The following is a 13,309-nucleotide window of genomic DNA, read 5'->3' as shown; positions in this document are numbered from 1 at the left end:
AACCCCCCAGGGGACCAGAGGGGGTGGGATGATTCCTGGACGGACTGACCTTCCCAAGAGTGGGTAGGGGGGGGGGGTGGTTGGTAGACGGACTGGGGGCATTGGTTGGGATCAAAGAGGTACTGGGGGGCCTGAAGGTCATGCAGTCGGGCAAAGCCCCGGAGCCAGATGGGTATCCGGTGGAGTTTTACAAAAAGTTTGCCGAGATAGTGGGGCCGGTGCTGGTTAGCGTTTTTAACGAGGCAAGAGACAGAGGGGTCCTACCCCCGACGATGTCGCAGGCCACTATTTCGCTTATTCTGAAACGGGATAAAGACCTGGAGGTCTGTGAGTTTTATAGGCCGATCTCTTTGATCAACGCAGACGCTAAGTTACTGGCCAAGATCTTGGCGACTAGAATTGAGGACTGTGTACCGGACGTAATTGCGGAGGACCAAACTGGGTTCGTAAAGGGTAGGCAACTGGTGGCCAATCTAAGAAGGCTGCTTAATGTGATCATGATGCCCTTGGAGAGTGGGGAGGCAGAGATAATGATAGCTATGGATGCGGAAAAGGCTTTCGACCGGGTTGAGTGGGACTATCTGTGGGAGGTGCTGGGAAGGTTTGGGTTCAGGGTGGGATTCATTGACTGAGTAAGGCTGTTATACCAGGCCCCAGAGGCTAGTGTAAGGACGAACAGGACGACATCAGATTATTTCAGACTACACCGTGGGACAAGATAGGTTTGCCCTCTCTCCCCACTGCTGTTCGCGCTGGCCATAGAGCCCCTGGCAATTGCTCAGAGAGCTTCAAAGGACTGGAAAGGGCTGGTCCAGGGGGGAGTGCAACATAAAGTCTTGTTATACGCGGGTGACCTGCTGTTATACGTAGCGGACCCAATGACGGGGATGGATGGCATCATGGAAATCTTGAGGGAATTTGGCCGGTTTTCAGGATATAAATTGAACATGGCTAAGAGCGATTTGTTCGTAATTCAGGCGAGGGGGCAGGAGAGTAGGCTGGAGGGGTTGCCGTTCAGGCTGGTTGGAGAAAGCTTTAGATACTTGGGGATACAGGTGGCACTGGACTGGGGCAGGTTGCATAAGCTCCACCTGTCCCGACTGGTGGAACGAATGAGGGAGGAGGTTCGGAGTTGGGTGCGCTCCCGCTGTCACTAGCTGGGAGGGTGCAGACTGTCAAGGTGACGATTCTCCCGAGATTCTTGTTCATATTTCAGTGTCTCCCCATTTTCATCCCGAGGTCCTTCTTTAAGAGGCTGAATAAAATTATCCTGAGATTTGTCTGGGCGGGGAAGTCCCTGCGGGTGAGGAAGGTGATGCTCGAAAGGAGCAGAGGGGAGGGGGGCGCTGGCTTTGCCGAACTTTAGCAACTACTACTGGGCGGCCAACATAGCAATGATAAGGAAATGGATGGTGGGCACGTGGTCGGTCTTGGAGCGGATGGAGGCTGCTTCGTGCTGGGGCACCAGTTTGGCGGCCCTGGTTACGGTGCCTCTGCCGCTCCTGCCGGCGCGGTACTCCACCAGCCCTATAGTGGTGGCGACTTTGAGGATCTGGGGCCAGTGGAGGAGGCATATAGGGGAAGTGAGAGCATCGGTGTGGACCCCAATCTGTGGCAATCACCAATTTGCCCTGGGGAACATGGACGGTGGGTATCGACTGTGGCGGAGGGCGGGGATTGTGAGGGTGGGTGATCTGTCCCTGGAAGGGAGCTTTCCGAACATGAGGGCGTTGGAGGAGAAGTTCGGGCTGGCGGGAGGGAATGACTTTAGATACTTACCGGTGCGGGATTTTGTGTGCAGACAGGTGCCGTCCTTCCCACACCTCCCGCCAAAGGGGAGGCAGGACAGGGTAGTTTCTAGGGGAGAGGTAGGTGAGGGTAGAGCCTCAGATATTTACAAAGAAGGCAGAGGATACACAGACTGATGACCTGAAGCTTAAGTAGGAGGAGGAGCTCGGGGGGGAGATGGAGGGCGGTATTTGGGCAGTAGCTCTGGGCAGAGTAAGCACGCCCGCAATGTGTGCCAGGCTCAGTCTCATCCAGTTTAAGGTCGTGCACCGGGCCCACATGACGGTGGCCCGGATGAGTAAATTCTTCGGGCTGGAGGACAAGTGTGCCAGATGCGCCGGTGGGCCGGCTAATCACGTGCACATGTTCTGGTCGTGCCCTAGACTCAACTCAGTGGGTACTGGCAGGGATTCGCGGACATCATGTCCCGGGTTTTGAAAACTGGGGTGGTAATGACTCCTGAGGTGGCAATCTTTGGGGTGCAGGAGGATCCGGGAGTCCAGGAGGAGAAGGAGGCCGATGTCGTGGCCTTTGCTTCCCTGGTAGCCCGGCGATGAATACTGTTGGTATGGAGGGACTCAAAGCCCCCGAAGACCGAAGCATGGCTATCGGACATGGCGAGCTTTCTCGGTCCAGAAAAGGTTAAGTTCGCCATGAGAGGTTCACTATCGGGGTTCGCCCGGAGGTGGCAGCCATTCATTGACTTCTTCGCGGAGAATTAATCGTCAGCAGGGGGGGGGGCTAGGGTAGTGTAGAGTAGGGGGTGGTTTAGGCAGGTCCTTGCGAGAATGGAGTCGTGGTTTGCACTATGTGTTATTTGCTATTTGTTATTTGCTTTTCCTTTTGTACGGTACTATACAATGTCATTGTTTTATATGCCAAAAATACCTCAATAAAATTGTTTATTAAAAAAAAAAGAAAAAGATTAGCAGCCTGTATAAAAGGTCACATTGTGTCCCTGCAAATGTTGAATTTTACCCCATTATCCAATCTAACACATCAGTGGAATAGTTTAGATGCTGCAGTATTATATGAAATATTAAACAAAGACCCTCTCTTGCTTGCTCAGATGAACCTTTATAAGCTTGAATCGTATTTCTTGAAGAAGATCAAGGACTTCAGCAGGTGTCATGTCCAATATTCTCCCTGAAACGCACATCACTAAAATCAGATAGACTTGTCAATTTTTCCATTGTTTATGTTGGATCTTGTTGTATGTAAGTTGGCTTCTGTGTTTCTTACACAACAAACTTGAAAAAGCAATTCATGCAAAGCACTTTGAAAAGCACTTCTTCAAGGCATAATAAATAATTCAATTCTTTCATTCCTATTAAAATAACAAGATTTTGGAAGATAAAATATGTTGAACTGGTCACAAAACCCACTAAGTTGAAAGTTAGGAATAAAATGAAAAAATACTGGAAATATGATTTGGAATGTGAAAGTTCTGCTGAAAGGTCCCATGTGGAAAATGTTAACAATCTTTTCATTTCAGTTGCTGATCCACCTGCTCCCTATTTTCCAGATTACCTTTTGTTTGTAATTTTAAGTCAATCATGTTTGAAATATTATGGCTGCTGACTGCATTTTGCACATCCCATATGAGAAAGAAAATATTACTTTATTAACCAATCTAGAAGATGGCCTTAGAATAATTGAAAAGGACTTCCGGGTGCGGCGATGACCAGCTAAGTCGCACGTTTCGGCAGCTCCCGGTGGAACGGACTTTTGGGCTCTTAATAGGAGCCCCAACGGCAATTTTAACGGCTAAAAACACTGTGCGGTAAACCAGAAGGGAATTCCCCCTGGACACAGATGGAAAAAGGAGAGGAAGGTGGCCGGATTGCGGAGGATCCTCTAGAGCAGCGGCAAGGAAAGCAAGCACAAAGCAAGATGGCGTCGGAAGGTGGCCGTCTAGTATGGGGCCCTGACCAACAAGAGTTCCTGCGGCGCTGTGTGGAAGAACTTAAAAAGGAGATGAAGAAGGAGCTGCTGGCCCCAATATTACAGGCGATTGAAGGGCTAAAGGAGGAACAAAAGACCTAGGAGCAGGAGCTTCGGGTCGTGAAGGCAAAGGCCGCGGATAATGAAGACGAAATACAGGGCCTGGTGGTGAAGACAGAGATGCACGAGGCACAACACAAAAGGTGTGTGGAAAGGCTGGAGGTGTTGGAGAATAATGCGAGGAGGGAGAATTTAAGGATTCTTGGTCTTCCCGAAGGTGCGGAGGGGGCGGACGTCGGGGCATATGTGAGCACGATGCTTCACTCGTTAATGGGATCGGAGGCCCCGACGGGCCCATTGGAGGTGGAGGGAGCTTATCGAGTTATGACGCGAAGACCGAGGGCTGGAGAAATACTTCGAGCCATAGTGGTGAGATTTCTCCGATATAATGACAGAGAGATTGTCCTCAGATGGGCAAAGAAAACTCGTAACTGTAGGTGGGAGAACGCGGTGATCCGCGTATATCAAGATTGGAGTGCGGAGGTGGCGAGAAGGAGGGCGAGTTTCAATCGGGCCAAGGCGGTGCTTCACAAAAGGAAGGTCAAATTTGGAATGCTGCAACCGGCAAGACTGTGGGTCACACACCAAGGGAAGCACCACTACTTTGAGACGACAGAAGAGGCGTGGACATTTATTGTGGAGGAGCAGCTGGAATAGGCGGGCAAGAAAAAGAACGTTTGGGACAAAGTGGTGGTGTGATTACGTGGGGTGAAGGGGGGGGGGGAAAGGGGGAAGGGATGATTTCTCAAGTTGTTAATCTTGCGACCCTGTAACTTTTCTCTCTTCCCCATGTCGTGGGGGAGGGGAAGGATGAGGAATTGTGGGCGCCAGCCATTAGGGGTGGGGCCAAGTGGGAAACGCAGGCTTTGTTCCCGCGCTATGGTAATCATGGCGGGAACAGGGAAGCAGGAAGGAGGGGGCCTCGCACAGTGGGGGCCGAGGTCACGGGGGGAAGCCGAGGTCAGCCAGAGTTTGCTGACTTCTGGGAGCAACATGGGGGGTGCAATTACGCTAGAAGAGGATCTAGCGGGGGGGGGAGGGATTAACTGGGTTGCTGCTGCTGGGGAGAAGGGGGAGCTGGTACGGGGTGGGGTGGTCGAGGCGGGAGGGCGCCATCGGGGGGAGATACGCTTACGTGGGAACCGGGTGAGGAGCTGGATTAAAAAAGGGGATGGCTAGTCGACAAGGGGGGGGGGGGGGGGTAAAGAGCCCCCCAACCCGGCTGATCACGTGGAACGTGAGAGGGCTGAACGGGCCGATTAAAAGGGCATGGGTACTCGCACACCTAAAGAAATTAAAGGCAGATGTGGTTATGTTGCAGGAGACGCATTTGAAACTGATAGACCAGGTCAGACTACGCAAAGGATGGGTGGGGCAGGTGTTTCATTCGGGGTTAGACGCAAAGAACTGGTGGGTGGCTATATTAGTGGGGAAACGGGTACTGTTTGAGGCAAAGACCATAGTGGCGGATAGCGGGGGTAGATACGTGATGGTGAGTGGCAGATTGCAAGGGGAGGCGGTGGTTCTAGTGAACGTATATGCCCCGAACTGGGATGATGCCAATTTTATGAGGCGAATGTTGGGACATATCCCGGACCTAGAGGCGGGAAAGTTGGTAATGGGGGGAGACTTTAATACGGTGTTGGACCCAGGGCTGGACAGATTGAGGTCCAGGACCGGGAGGAGGCCGGCTGCAGCTAGGGTGCTCAAGGACTTTATGGAGCAGATGGGAGGAGTAGACCCCTGGAGATTTAGCAGGCCTAGGAGTAAGGAGTTCTCGTTTTTCTCCTATGTCCATAAAGTATATTCACGGATAGACTTTTTTGTATTGGGAAGGGCGCTGATCCCGAAGGTGACAGGGACGGAGTACACGGCAATAGCTACCTCGGACCACGCTCCACATTGGGTGGACCTGGAGATAGGGGAGGGAAAAGAACAGCACCCGCCCTGGAGAATGGACATGGGACTATTGGCAGATGAGGGGATATGTTTAAGGGTGAGGGGGTGTATTGAAAGGTACTTGGAGCTTAACGACAATGGGGAGGTTCAGGTGGGAGTGGTCTGGGAGGCGTTGAAGGTAGTGGTTAGAGGGGAGCTGATATCTATTAGGGCACATAAAGGAAAGCAGGAGGGTAGGGAAAGGGAGCGGTTGCTGAACGAACTTTTGAGGGTGGACAGACAATATGCGGAGGCACCGGAGGAGGGACTGTACAGGGAAAGGCAAAGGCTACATGTAGAATTTGACTTGTTGACTACGGGTAATGCAGAGGCACAATGGAGGCAGGCACAAGGTGTACAGTATGAATATGGGGAGAAGGCAAGCCGGTTGTTGGCCCACCAACTGAGGAAGAGGGGAGCAGAGAGGGAGATAGGGGGGGTGAGAGACGAGGAGGGAGAGATGGAGCGGGGAGCGGAGAGAGTAAATGGGGTGTTCAAGGTGTTCTACGAAAGATTATATAAAGCTCAGCCCCCGGAAGGGAAGGAGAGAATGATGTGCTTTCTGGATCAGCTGGAATTCCCTAAGGTGGAGGAGCAGGAGAGGACGGGGCTGGGAGCACAGGTTGAGATGGAGGAGGTAGTGAAAGGGATTGGGAGCATGCAGGCGGGGAAGGCCCCGGGACCAGACGGATTCCCGGTGGAATTTTATAGGAAGTATATGGACTTGCTGGCCCCGCTTCTGACGAGAACCTTTAATGGGGCTAGGGAAAGGGGGCAGTTGCCCCCGACTATGTCAGAGGCAAAGATATCGCTCCTCCTAAAGAAGGAAAAAGACCCGCTGCAATGCGGGTCCTATAGGCCCATTTCTCTTTTAAATGTGGATGCTAAGATTCTGGCCAAGGTAATGGCGACGAGGATAGAGGACTGTGTCCCGGGGGTGGTACATGAGGACCAGACTGGGTTTGTGAAGGGGAGACAGCTGAACACGAACATACGGAGGTTGCTAGGGGTAATGATGATGCCCCCGCCAGAGGGGGAAGCGGAGATAGTGGTGGCGATGGATGCCGAGAAAGCATTTGATAGAGTGGAGTGGGATTATCTGTGGGAGGTGCTGAGGAGATTTGGCTTCGGAGATGGATATATCGGATGGGTACAGCTGCTGTTCGGGCACCGATGGCGAGTGTGGTTACGAATGGACGGGGGTCTGATTATTTCCGGCTTTACAGAGGGACGAGGCAGGGATATCCCCTGTCTCCGTTATTGTTTGCACTGGCGATTAAGCCCCTGGCCATGGCACTGAGGGGTTCCAGGAAGTGGAGGGGAGTGTTTAGGGGAGGAGAAGAACACCGGGTATCTCTGTATGCGGATGATTTATTGTTGTATGTGGCGGACCCGGTGGAGCGGATGCCAGAGATAATGCGGATACTTGGGGAGTTTGGGGATTTTTCGGGGTATAAATTGAACATGGGGAAAAGTGAGTTGTTTGTGGTGCATCCGGGGGAGCAGAGCAGGGAAATAGAGGATTTACCGCTGAGGAAGGTAACAAGAGACTTCCGATACTTGGGGATTCAGATAGCTAAGAATTGGGGAACCTTGCACCGGCTTAATTTAAGACGATTGGTGGAACAAATGGAGGAGGACTTCAAGAGATGGGACATGGTGTCCCTGTCACTGGCGGGTAGGGTGCACACGGTTAAAATGGTGGTTCTCCCGAGATTCCTCTTTGTGTTTCAGTGCCTCCCGGTGATGGCCATGAAGGCTTTTTTTAAGAGAATTGAGAAAAGCATTATGAGTTTTGTGTGGGCCGGGAAGACCCCGAGAGTGAGGAGGGGGTTCTTGCAGCGTAGTAGGGATAGGGGGGGGTTGGCACTACCGAGCCTAAATGATTATTACTGGGCCGCCAATATTTCAATGGTGTGTAAGTGGATGGGAGAAGGGGAGGGAGCGGCGTGGAAGAGATTGGAGAGGGCGTCCTGCAAGGGGACCAGTTTACAAGCAATGGTGACGGCACCGTTGCCGTTATCACCGAAGAAATACACTACAAGCCCGGTGGTGGTGGCAACATTAAAAATTTGGGGGCAGTGGAGACGGCATGGGGGAAGGACGGGAGCCTCGGTGCGGTCCCCGATAAGAAATAACCATAGGTTTGTTCCGGGGAGAATGGATGGGGGGTTTGGAGCATGGCAAAGAGCTGGGGTAGTACAATTGAGAGATCTGTTCGTAGATGGGACATTTGCGAGTCTGGGAGCGCTGACGGAAAAATATGGGTTGCCCCAAGGGAATGCATTTCGGTATATGCAACTGAGGGCTTTTGCGAGGCAACACGTGAGGGAATTCCCGCAGCTCCCGACGCAGGAGGTTCAGGATAGAGTGATCTCAGGGACATGGGTGGGGGATGGTAGGGTATCGGATATATACAGGGAAATGAGGGACGAGGGGGAGATCATGGTGGATGAGCTGAAGGGGAAATGGGAAGAAGAGCTGGGGGAAGAGATTGAGGAGGGGCTGTGGGCTGATGCCCTACGTAGGGTAAACTCGTCGTCCTCGTGTGCCAGGCTAAGCCTGATACAATTCAAGGTTCTACACAGGGCGCATATGACTGGAGCACGGCTCAGTAAATTTTTCAGGGTAGAGGATAGGTGTGGGAGATGCTCGAGAAGCCCAGCGAATCACACCCACATGTTCTGGTCATGTCCGGCATTACAGGGGTTCTGGGTGGGGGTGGCAAAGGTGCTTTCGAAGGTGGTGGGGGTCCGGGTCGAGCCAGGCTGGGGGTTGGCTATATTCGGGGTTGCAGAAGAGCCGGGAGTGCAGGAGGCGAGAGAGGCTGATGTTTTGGCCTTTGCGTGCCTAGTAGCCCGGCGCAGGATATTGCTTATGTGGAAGGAAGCCAAACCCCCGGGCGTGGAGACCTGGATAAACGACATGGCAGGGTTTATAAAGTTAGAACGGATCAAGTTCGTATTAAGGGGTTCGGCTTAAGGGTTCACCAGGTGGTGGCAACCGTTCGTCAACTACCTCACAGAACGATAGAGGGAATGAAAAGAAAGAAAGACAACAGCAGCAACCCGGGGGGGAAGGATCGGGGCGGGCTCTTAGGGATGTCATTGTATATGTATAGACGTTTGCTATAGGTAATGTATATTGGACTGTTGGATTGTATTTTTGGAGAGTAACTATTTTTGACAAGGCAGTTGCCATTTAGTTTTGTTTTTGTTTCTGTTTATATATTATTTATTTACTTGTTTAAAACTGGCCACTGTTATTTATATTGTTTTATTGTTGTTAAAAGAAAAACCATGTACTGTTATGTGTGGCCAAAAAATCTTGAATAAAATATATTTTTTAAAAAAAAGAATAATTGAAAAGTAAATGTGCCTCTAAGTCTTATGGAACGAGGCTGAGGAAATGTGAACAACTTACTGTCACATGTGGGATATATTAGTTTTATTATACATTAAGCTTAAAAATGTACATGGCCAATATACTGTGTATTATTTCCATCAATACAATATGTGGCTGGTAGACACTTAGTGAAATATTATGAATTCTATTCTGGCTCTATTTCAACGTGAACATCTGTGGCAGAAGCTGTGGTGGAGATCATGTATCCCAGTAGATTGAGGAGGAAATTACAGCATTCTGGACATATACAAATTAAGGAAGTGGCCAGATAAGTAGCAAATGCAAAGTAGATAAAGGTGAATTAGCACATTTCAGAAAATTAACAACAGAAAGCAAATTATCCTCAATGGTAAAACTCATTGAAACAGAGGATGTGAGCGATCTTGGGATACAAATACACAGAGCGCACTGGCAGCACGGTGGCGCAGTGGTTAGCACTGCTGTCTCATGGCGCCGAGGTCTTAGGTTCGATCCCGGTTCTGGGTTACTGTCTGTGAAGTTTGCACATTCTCCCCGTGTTTGCGTGGGTTTCGCCCCCACAACCCAAAGATGTGTGGGGTAGGTGGATTGGCCACAATTGACCCTTAATTGGAAAAGAAATGAATTGGGTACTGTAAAAAAAAATTCACACACACAGAGAACAAAATTAGACCCTCAGGCCATCCTTCCAGGTGGAAAACAGGGGCAAAAATGACCAATTCCGGGGTTGAATGTTCAATGCCTGTTTTGCACATGTGTTACAGATGGTGCCATATTAATGATGGATTCTCCCATTGCTTCAATGGATGAATGTTCAGCAAGGAGACCAATTGTTCATCATCCAGGTTGGTATGTCCGGTGTATGTTGTTAAACCAAGCCTTGATTTGCAGTTGAAGTCAATGGTGGAGAGGTGGATTGACTTTGTGATTTACTCACTTGTCCTGTACGGACCTGACTCCGCTCTCCTCAAATGTTGACATTGCTTGATTTTGGAGCAGTCTACCTTTCAGAACTTCCATGTTATGGATTTTCCCTGCTCCCTATAGGTAGCTCTTAAGCAGTAAATGTGAACTGCTTCTAGTTATTTGACATTGTCCATATCCAGCCACAGAGAAGTGATGTGAGAACCATTGCCTGGTAGACTTCGATCTCTGTTTTGTGATTAACTCCATGCTCTCGTAAGCTTGTTGTTGAGCCTAACTTTTTTCAGAGTTTCTTCTCACCCACACTGTTTCGCCCTTCAGTGGGGTGTAGTGGAAGGATTCCTGAGCTAATTCGCACTGGTGAGACAACATCCGACGGCTGAAACAGGGAGCGGTTGCATGTGGAGAAGCTCCTGCTGGGATCACAGTTTTGTTCCATTCTTTGCTGGGAATTTGCGCCCAATACACACAAATTTGTTTGTTTGGGCCCCCCCACAGCAAGGGGGTGTGGAAGAGGTATCAAGCCAGACACCAAAAGAAGGAAAAAGAGACACTTTAAAGTTGGAGACCTGGGCGCTCGGGAGTGGAGCAGTCGCTAAAGAGAGAGGCTCCCGCCCGCGGACAATTTTCATTTCTCAGCGTTATTTTCTCTCGAGCTTTTTTCGGTCTTTGGAGCTCGAGAGACAGGCGGCAAATCAAACCACTTTAAAACTGGTGATAATTCCTGTGGGAGTGCAGGGCAGATGGAACTGAGGCATCGAGCTCGGAGTGTGGGGCGGTTGGAGCGGCGGGAGTGAAGTCTAACATGCATGAGGCAGTCAAAACTGCAGAGCGAGGGCAGCACGGTGGCACAATGGTTAGCACTAGGACTGCGGCGCTGAGGACCCGGGTTCGAACCCCGGCCCTGGGTCACTGTCCATGTGGAGTTTGCACATTCTCCCCGTGTCTGCGTGGGTTTCACCCCCACAACCTAAAAGGATGTGCAGGTGAAGTGGATTGGCCACGCTAAATTGTCCCTTAATTGAGAAAAAAAAATAATTGGGTACTCTAAAAAATTTTTTAAAAATAAACTGCAGAGCTGGGTCCGGAGCACAAGGCGGTCGGAGTGGTGGGGCTGGGCCTAGAATATGCGGCAGCCGAGGTGGCGGTGTTAAGTCCAGAACACGAGCGGTCGTTACACGTTGGGTGGCTCCTGCTTGAGGCGTATATATATTTTTTCTTTTTGGGAATTTGTAATGCCCGGTCCTGGGGGCATGAAGGACTAAGAAGCTGTAAAGAAGGCAAAAGGTGTCCAAAAGCCAGAGGAAAACATCAGCACGGAAGGGAGAATGAGCGCTCGCCGTCGAGGTGAGGACCAGCCCGGGCTGACAAGATGGCGGAGGCCGGGCCGCTGCGTGGAGCCGTACTGCTTACAGCAGGGAAGATGGCTGAGGTGGTGTCTCTAGAGCTCAAAAAGCAGTTCGCAAAACATATGGAGGTTATGAGGAAGGAGATGGCGGTGGCACTGAAGGTGTTGTTAGAGGAGGCAATTGCCCCAGTGAAGGTAGCTGTTGCAAAGGCGTCGGCTGAGGTGAGGGAACAGAGTGAGAAGATGAAGGGAGTAGAGGAGGCCATATCGCGGCACAGCGATCAGCTCACCTCGATGGGAGATGAGCTGCAAAGGGTGGTTGAGGTCAATAAGGGACTGCGAGCAAATCTGGAGGATATGGAGAACCGCTCGAGACGACAAACTTTAACGATTAATGGTTAGTCTGCTGAATGCTGAGCTTGCTTCTGCCAGGTGATGGGTGATTTCATCATATGATGTGGTATTGCCAAAAAGATACTCCCAAGAAACAGAACTTCTGAACTAAGTTGAGGGGTGTATTATTGATTGTGATTATGGAATCTTGGAATTTGTTGCCAGGGCCAGGTTGATACAAAATCTGTCTTCTTCAAGAACTTTGATGCTTGGGGAAAAAAAGTCAACAAGCAGCCAGTACGTGTCCTTGCTTGGTGCCATAGGTAACAGGAAAAGCATCTGATGAGGCACTACTCTGCATCATTTTGGTCATCATGCAGTCTTGAAATGAAAAGATAAACCTGATCAGCTTTTTAAGGCAGCCATATTTGTACACCATCCTCCACAGGCCTTCATGGTTTTCTATGGCGACGGCCTTGGTCTGGTTAATGAACACCATGTATAGGTCCTTGTTCTTTTCACAGGACTTCTCTTGAATTCAATGCACCGCAAATATCATGTCAAGCACTCCTCGTCCAGCACAAGTGCCATACAATGATTGTTTGCCCCCCGGCCACAGGTTGGCCACCACTTAGATAAAAACTTGAACTCGGAATGAGGAGCCTCACTGCCATCCCAATTTCAAGTAGTCCTCCTGCGTCTACATTCCTTACCATCACTTTAATATCTGAATTCAGGTTGTTACCAATTTTTCAGCTATCATTTTCCAAACAATCATTGGTATTCTCTGTAAGAAATTTTCCATTGATCATAGTTTTAGAATCAGTAATTTTGAAACAAAATTAAGATTTTTGTATGTTTGATAAAAAATGGGCCTATCAAGGATCCGTGAATGATGGGGAATTTTTATTTATGTTACATGTTGACATTGGCACCATTGAGGTATGACTACAGTGTCTATTTGCAATTCTTATCTTACTTCTAAAGTTGCTGAGAAAATGGATCCTGCTTGTGTTCTGTGTTCTAACCGTTGTAATGATGTACACAGAACATCGAGTTGTTTAATTAGAAAGATGATTTATTAACAAACACGTGGAAAGATAACTAACGAACTATGATACAGACAATGGCTACTAAATGAATTCAGTGAATTCTCCTGGAACTACTCTAAATGTGACTATTCTCTTATATGTCGTATTACCAACTAGCGGGTGTCTCGAGTTACGTGATAGATCTCGATCGCCATTAGCTGGTCGGAGGTCGCATTGCTAACTACATACAGAACTGTGCACAGGCACATCACCACACTGCTATCAGAAAATTCAAAAATTAGCGTGTCAATTAAATTTTCAATTAATAGATCAACCAACATCAAATCATAAAGCTTCTTGAATGCCGCAGGGCTCAGTGCTGGGGCCTCAACTATTTAGAATCTATATCAATTAAAGGCCAGAATGTATGGTGTTGTCTGTAAAATTTCAGACACTTCAACCAGTTCATTATTCAAACATTTTACTCAGGTGCCCCTATTTGTGAGATGAGCAGGTTGCAGAAACAGGTTCACAATTCAACCCATTTATTTTCAAACAC

The 13,309-nt window shown here is 49.4% G+C and overlaps 1 long non-coding RNA gene across 1 annotated transcript in view; it reads left to right on the top strand.

Annotated features, from left to right (window-relative positions):
* The window catches only part of LOC140429298 (uncharacterized), a 78,515-nt gene that overhangs the window by 19,636 nt on the left and 45,570 nt on the right, over window positions 1–13,309 (top strand). The window contains exon 2 of the long non-coding RNA XR_011949027.1: window positions 9,879–9,959. This is a non-coding gene — a long non-coding RNA (uncharacterized lncRNA). The remainder of the gene's footprint in view (window positions 1–9,878; window positions 9,960–13,309) is intronic.

This window comes from Scyliorhinus torazame, chromosome 9 (genome assembly GCF_047496885.1).
Source record: "Scyliorhinus torazame isolate Kashiwa2021f chromosome 9, sScyTor2.1, whole genome shotgun sequence".
Classification (NCBI taxonomy): Eukaryota; Metazoa; Chordata; class Chondrichthyes; order Carcharhiniformes; family Scyliorhinidae; genus Scyliorhinus; species Scyliorhinus torazame.
This window is presented reverse-complemented; position numbering and strand designations above follow the sequence as displayed.